This window comes from Mus caroli, chromosome 13, assembly GCF_900094665.2.
Source record: "Mus caroli chromosome 13, CAROLI_EIJ_v1.1, whole genome shotgun sequence".
NCBI classification, from domain to species: domain Eukaryota; kingdom Metazoa; phylum Chordata; class Mammalia; order Rodentia; family Muridae; genus Mus; species Mus caroli.
In genome coordinates this window covers 105,713,672-105,720,833 of record NC_034582.1, presented here as the reverse complement: position 1 = coordinate 105,720,833, position 7,162 = coordinate 105,713,672, and positions in this window count along the sequence as shown.

Here is a 7,162-nt window from a genome sequence, read left to right as displayed (position 1 = left end):
CCCTGTGTGTGTGTGTGTGTGTGTGTGTGTGTGAGATGGGGTTTGATGGCTTCCAGAGCATACACTGATAACCTAGTGTTTCAGCTGTAATCCCTGGGAAGAAGAAATGTTGAGCAGCATTGATAATGATGAGAGTTATAAATAAAAGGAAGCAGGGGGCTTTGACACTTCCTGACGGGTGCATTTCTTGTCTACTATCTGACACAGATGAGATAAGGGGATCTTCTGGATGGTCCCTTGTCACTCTTGAGGACCACTATGACAGCAGACATTTGTGTCAAGGGATTTATTCATGCATGGTAGTGTTTACATGTTCACATGTGTGTGAGTACATGATCACATGAATACCCGTAGAAACCTGAGGTCAATGTGGTTCGTCTTCCTCAGTCACTCTCAGATGATATATGGTAGCAGGGTCTCACCACTTCGGCTGGCGTGGTTCACAGCCTGCCAGGGGATTCCCTGTCTTTGCTCCTACAAGCTGGGGTCACAGATGGCCCAACACACTTACCTGGCATTTATGTGAGTTGTGGGAACCCAGTTACCTACTGAGACATCTTCTCGGCCTGGTTGTGATAACTTTCTATTATATTCGTGTATAGCATTGATACATCCATCCTTATGAGCGTAACTCTGAGGGACCCTCACAGCTCCAGAGGGGCGGGAAGCAGAAGTGCCAGGTGAATTGATTCTTTCTCTGAGAGCACCAGGTGAGGATTCCCTCCCTCCCTCCCTCCCTCCCTCCCCGTCACTTTTGCTGGCCACTGGCAGTCCTTGGGAGGATGCGGACTCTTAGAATCATAGCTTTAATTAGTCCCTCTACCTGCACATAGCCATCACCTTTGTCTCTGTCTTAGACTCTTCCTTATAGCTAAAGATCAAAAGGCCCACCAGGGAGAAGGCTATAAGAAAGTACTGAAGAATTCAACCTAACCAGGAGGATGGAAATGGACTCAATTGTAAGTCTATTCTGCTGTTTGAGGAACTCATTCTCTGAACTGGAGACATACTGGAATATCACACTGAGACAGCAGAGCTCTGGTACAATCCAAGTCAACTGCCAGAAGGGTCGTAAGACTGTTCACGCTAAGGGTGCTCAGCCGAACGTCAGCAACAATTAAGGACGACAAACTGGAAAGGAAAGAAAGAACAGTGCACCCTTTCTCTTTTCCCACGGTAGCTAAGAGCAATCAGAGAACATGCACGAGGGCCTGTAGCACCTTTTCAAAGCTCCGATCATTAGCAAGCCGTTGTAGTAAACTAACGATCTCATGTATTTTCTTCCATAGGTAAAAACAGACTTGGGGCTCTCTTGAGCCGTTTATACTTCTGTTTTAAATTGTTACTAGGTGTGTGTGTGTGTGTGTCTGTGTGTGTGTGTGTGTGTGTGTGTGTGTGTGTGTGTGTGATGTATGTATATGTGCGGTATATGTGTAAGCGTGAATGTGAGGGGATGGAGGCCATAGGATGATGTGGTGGTTTGAATATGCTTGGCCCAAGGAGTGGCACTATTAGGAGGTGTGGCCCTGTTGGAGGAAGTGTATCACTATGGGAGTGGCCTTTAAGACCTTCATCTTAGCTGCCTGGAAGCAGTCTTCTCCTAGCAGCCTTCAGGTGAAGAGAACTCTCAGTTCCTCCAGTATCATGCCTGCTTGGACACTGCCATGCTCCAACCTTGATGATACTGGACTGAATCTCTGAACCTGTAAGCCAGCCCCAAGTAAATGTTGTCCTTAGAATAGTTGTCTTTGTTGTTGTTTTTGTTTTTGTTTTGTTTTGTTTTTTCCGAGACAGGGTTTCTCTGTGTAGCCCTGGAACTCACTTTGTAGACCAGGCTGGCCTCGGACTCAGAAATCCTCCTGCCTCTGCCTCTGCCTCCCAAGTGCTGCGATTAAAGGCGTGCACCACCACTGTCCGGCAAAACAGTTGTCTTGATCATGGTATCTGTTCACAGCAATAAAACCCTAACTAGGACAGGTGACATCTTATATTGTTTTGCACTATTTTATTGAAATAGGGCTTGCCTAGAGTACAGAGTGAGTTCAAGGTCACTCTGTGTGTGTGTGTGTGTCTATCTCTTAATACCCATTTCACTTAACATTCTTTTTTTAAAAGATTTATTTATTTTATCTTTATGAGTACACTGTAGCTGTCTTCAGACACATCAGAAGAGGGCATCAGATCTCATTACAGATGCCTGTGAGCTACCATGTGGGTGCTGGGAATTGAACTCAGGACCTCTGGAAGAACATTCGGTGTTCTTAACCACTGAGCCGTCTCTCTGGCACCTTCCTTAACATTCTTAACAGTGTGATTCACTTTACTGAATCATGGGTACCAACTACAACTAACTTGTTTTCTTGCTAGTTCAATTTTTATTTGAACTAACAATATTTTTATTTTTGTTTTATTGTGTGATCAATAACTTTTACTATATGTCATGCATTAAGCTAGAATAGCATGAACATATAAACAGCACAGTTAACAGTAAAACAGAGAGCTCAGGAGTAATCAACAGGGTTGGTCACTAAGTGTTCCTGAGTGAGTCATAATTTACATTTTGGCCTGGTAGGCTAATTATTATACTTGTAGATTTACTAGGAGATCATGCAATTTGTGGGAGAAAGATATGAATGAACACTCTTGATTTTTCCATCCTAATCTAGTTTCCATTTCTAGGTTTTTTTTTCTTCCTCGGAGTTACCAAGGATGACGTTTGAAATGACTCTCCCCATTAGGCATTCTAATCTCACTCATGGAATCAGACTTAACCTCTTTGAAGGTTTTTCTGAAAAACTGACAGTGTCAAGGATGAGGTTCAAGAACTGACTTATGCCACGCCCCCCAAAGCCCTCACAAAAGCTTGAAGCTATGCACAGCCCCTTTTAGAGTCAGACCTCAGAGTTCACTGCAAAGCCAAGAGTTGTGAAATTTTAGTTCGTCACGCATTGTCTGAATGCCATTTTAAGCCTTCTATCAGACTTTCTCCAAATAATAATCACATATGGATCCAATCTTTCAGAGAAAGGGCAATTCACGATGCGTGTACTCAAACAGCAATGCCAAAAACACCCAAAGACCGCAGAGGTTCTGAGCTGGAGAGATCCAAAATGTTTTCTGCTTCATTCCCTGTAGGAACACATTTCTCACCATCCTGCAGGGACAGAAAGCCGCAGCTCCAGGGGGTGGGCAACTGGCTTCACTGTTGAGTGGCTTTAACTAGAACACTTTCTCAAAATGAGTCACAGTGTGTGACTGCACACATAACTTCAAAAGCTCGCACTGCATTGTGTCTTCGAAACCCATTCGTTGAAGTTCTAACTTCCCCAATGTAACTGTTCTTGGAGACAGGGCTTTGGGAAGGTCTTGATGGCACTGAAAGTCATAGAGGAGTGAAGTGATTGGTGGCTCTATAAGGTGAGGAAGAAAAACAGGGAAATCTCTAAGAACAGTCCATGTCAGGACACACCAAGAAAGTGTGGCTATCTGTAAACCACAAAGGGAGCCTCATCGGAAGCCGAACTTCCAACTCCTGGATATTCAGCTCACAGCCTCCAGACCAGTGAGAAATCTACTTTCTCTTCTCTTCTCTTCTCTTCTCTTCTCTTCTCTTCTCTTCTCTTCTCTTCTCTTCTCTTCTCTTCTCTTCTCTTCTCTTTTCTCTCTCTCTCTTTCTTTCTTTCTTTCTTTCTTTCTTTCTTTCTTTCTTTCTTTCTTTCTTTCTTTCTTTCTAAAAAGAGTCACCTAGACTTTGTTATTTTGCTATGACAGCCTGAGCTGAATGGGACACTGTGTGTGTGTGTGTGTGTGTGTGTGTGTGTGTGTGTATCTGTTTTTATGCCTGTTCTGGTCTTTCAAGTTATTGTGCTGGCCATTATTCTCCTCCTTCTACTACATCTCTTTCTGCTAATTCTCTTTTCTTCTTCTTCTTCCTCTTCTTCCTCCTCTTCTTCTTCTTCTTCTTCTTCTTCTTCTTCTTCTTCTTCTTCTTCTTCNTCTTCTTCCTCTTCTTCCTCTTCTTCCTCTTCTTCCTCTTCCTCTTCTTCCTCTTCTTCCTCTTCTTCTTCTTCTTCTTCTTCTTCTTCTTCTTCTTCTTCTTCTTCTTCTTCTTCTTCTTCTTTCTTTCTTCTTCTTTCTTCTTCTCTCTTCTTCTTTCTTCTTCTTCTTTCTTCTTCTTCTTTCTTCTTCTTCTTTCTTCTTCTTCCTTCTTCTTCTTCTTCTTCTTCTTCTTCTTCTTCTTCTTCTTCTTCTTCTTCTTCTTCTTCAGAGGATAATTTTCAGGAGTCAGTTCTTTTCTTCCACCATGTTTCAGGGATCAAACACATCTCATAGGCTTGTGCAACAAGCACTTTTACCTGCTGGGTCATCTCACCAGATATAGCTTCCATTTATTGTTTAAAATTAATGTTCACAAAGAATTCCCTTATGTATACTCATACTATAACTAGGTTGTCCTCCAGACTGAATGCCTACTATGAGGTCACTGCAGCTCGTGTTGGCCTCATCAGAATCATTTTGTTAGAATTGTGCATGCTATTCTGAGAGCCTTGAGACTTCACGTCTTCTGTGGACCATGGATAAAACCACGCTGATCTCGATCTTTTGAAAAACACACTAGGGTTGGGGGCGTATAGTTCAGGGAAAGAACACTTGACTAGCACGCATGAAGGTCTAGGTTCTATTTCTAATACTATAATAACAATAACCTATCGACTCTATCAGTACCACCAAAACTACAAAACAAGCATAAACCTGACTCCTACCCCCTACTTGAAACAAAAACCCACCAGGAAATACATTATACACAGGTTAAAGTTGTTGCCAACAATCCTCGTAGCTTTTAGTTGAACTTCTTCCTGGACTTTGCAACCCAGTAGTCTCTTGAATTACTAAGTATGAAATTATATTTTTGAAATCTGAAGATTTAAAAAAAATGGTATTTCAACATATACTGTGGTTTAAATAGATATGGACCCCATAGACTGATGTGTTTGGAGTCTTGGCCCATAGTGAGTGGCTCTATTAGGGGGTGTGACATTTTGGAACCACTGATCATAAATAATTCCTAAGGTCTTGTTCATACCACAAGATAGGCCTGGGACATATGAACACTTGGCAGTAGTGAGACGGTACATCGGGAAGTATAAGCTATTAATGAACAAACTTGCTTGTTAGTTTAATGAGTATTTATTAACTATGAGTCAGATATTCAAGAGCTGCTATGATAGGTCATTGAAAACTCTCCAGCTTTGCAAAAATTCTAGAAAGAGGGGGCTGACAAACATCACTATAGCAGTCAGTTACATGGTATTTTGGAAGATGCTGCTATGGAAAAGGGGAGCTGGAGGCATATATTCTTTCTCACCACAGCCTAGATCCCACAGCAGAACCCACTAATGTGATTATAGTGTCCTTTCTGCTTCTGTTTATTGACTCCATCCTAACCATGAGTAAAGTGATTAATTTGGAAATTTATTACTTGTTTCACATATGCCTAATGAAAGGTTGTTGTAGGGTATGATCATGAATTCAGCCTGGGAAGTGGTCACTGGGTTATTTATTTAGAGTAACAGCTTGCAATTTTATTTAGTAGCAGTATATTTGATTTTGAAAATGCCTTCATTCAATCAATTGATGAATCATCCATCATTTAGTCGACACATATTTATGGATTGCTTATTACTTAGAAGGCTAAATTATACACACATATATTAACGTTGTTGCCACGGAATTATAAACTCTAGAATTCTTGTGTGTTTGTTAGGAGTTAGTGAGGTATCTAGACATATGAAGTCTAAAAGTGACAGTGTATCCCAAACCAGTGAATACATTTACAGTATGACCATTTGATTATCTTGTTTTATTTACCTAAGAGCACACTAGTTGGCCTCACAATTGCTTCTGGTAGATATGTTAACATGGTTTCCACATCTGCTATGTAGGTAAATGTGAGATTCCAGAGCGACTCAAGCCTTTCCTATAGTCACTAAGGAAGTGTTGACACTGAAGCAGTGAGCTCAGGTCTCAGTGTCACACACCATTTGGTTCAGGTATCTTCGGAAGCCAAGGGCCCTCAATGCATTCCCCATCTACACTCTCCCTCAAGGACACTCCTCTATTTCTGGGTTTTGTTTCTGCATTTGGTGCCAAAAGGTCCCAGATAATTTAGAGTTACAGAGCACCCCAGTGGTGGGATTCAGGCTTCTCTCTGGTCCAGATATTGCTAAGTGCAGAAGGAGACTAGAGAGGTTAAAAAAAAAATGGGTTGAGAGAAAAGGTTCAAAGTAGGAATCCGCCATGTTGGTTCTGCCATGTTGATTTCACCATCTTTATCTTATTATTGTTTCCAGTTTGCTGCTCACCCTTTTCCTCTTAAGTACAGACTTTTATGGAAGGGATGATGTCTTTGTTCACTCTCTCGCATATCCTCATATTTCCAACTTTCAACCAAAAAAAATTTTTCCCCATACAAGTGGTTTTGAAGAAAAGAATCCTTTCCATAGCATCACACTATGTGGACAATTATCTTTCCCCATGAGCTAAAGCTCTTTTCCTATTAACTCTGAGTTTATATTTTAACCTCCCTAAGGGAGGCTCATTCCTATAATCAAAGATTCTTTTCCTTTCTTTCTTCCTTCCTTCCTTCCTTCCTTCCTTCCTTCCTTCCTTCCTTCCTTCCTCTCTCTCTCTCTCTCTTTCTCTCTCTCTCTCTTTCTTTCTTTCTTTTTTCTGAGACAGGGTTTCTCTGTGTAGCCCTGGATGTCCTGTAACTTGCTCTGTAGACCAGGCTAGCCTCAAACTCAGCCTTCTGAGTGCTGGGATTAAAAGCATGTACCACCATACCTAGCCAAAGAATATTTTCAAGTACAGTAAATATCATAAAACAAAGTCTTACACTATACAAAAAAGACTAGAAAGCACCCTAAGCAATGATGAACTAAGATGTCCCATGACAGTGCATCAACATCTTTACCACATCATCTTACTGTTGGCATCATGGCAGACTGCCCACGGTTACCAGATGAGGGACTGAAAGCCGGGCTTTTTGATGTGCTTTGTCTCTCAGTGACTCTCTGATGGAACTTTCAGATACACATCTTTGAATATGGGTATTTTGTATTTGCTAGCTGTATCCATGAGGATTGGAGTAACACCTTTAGTG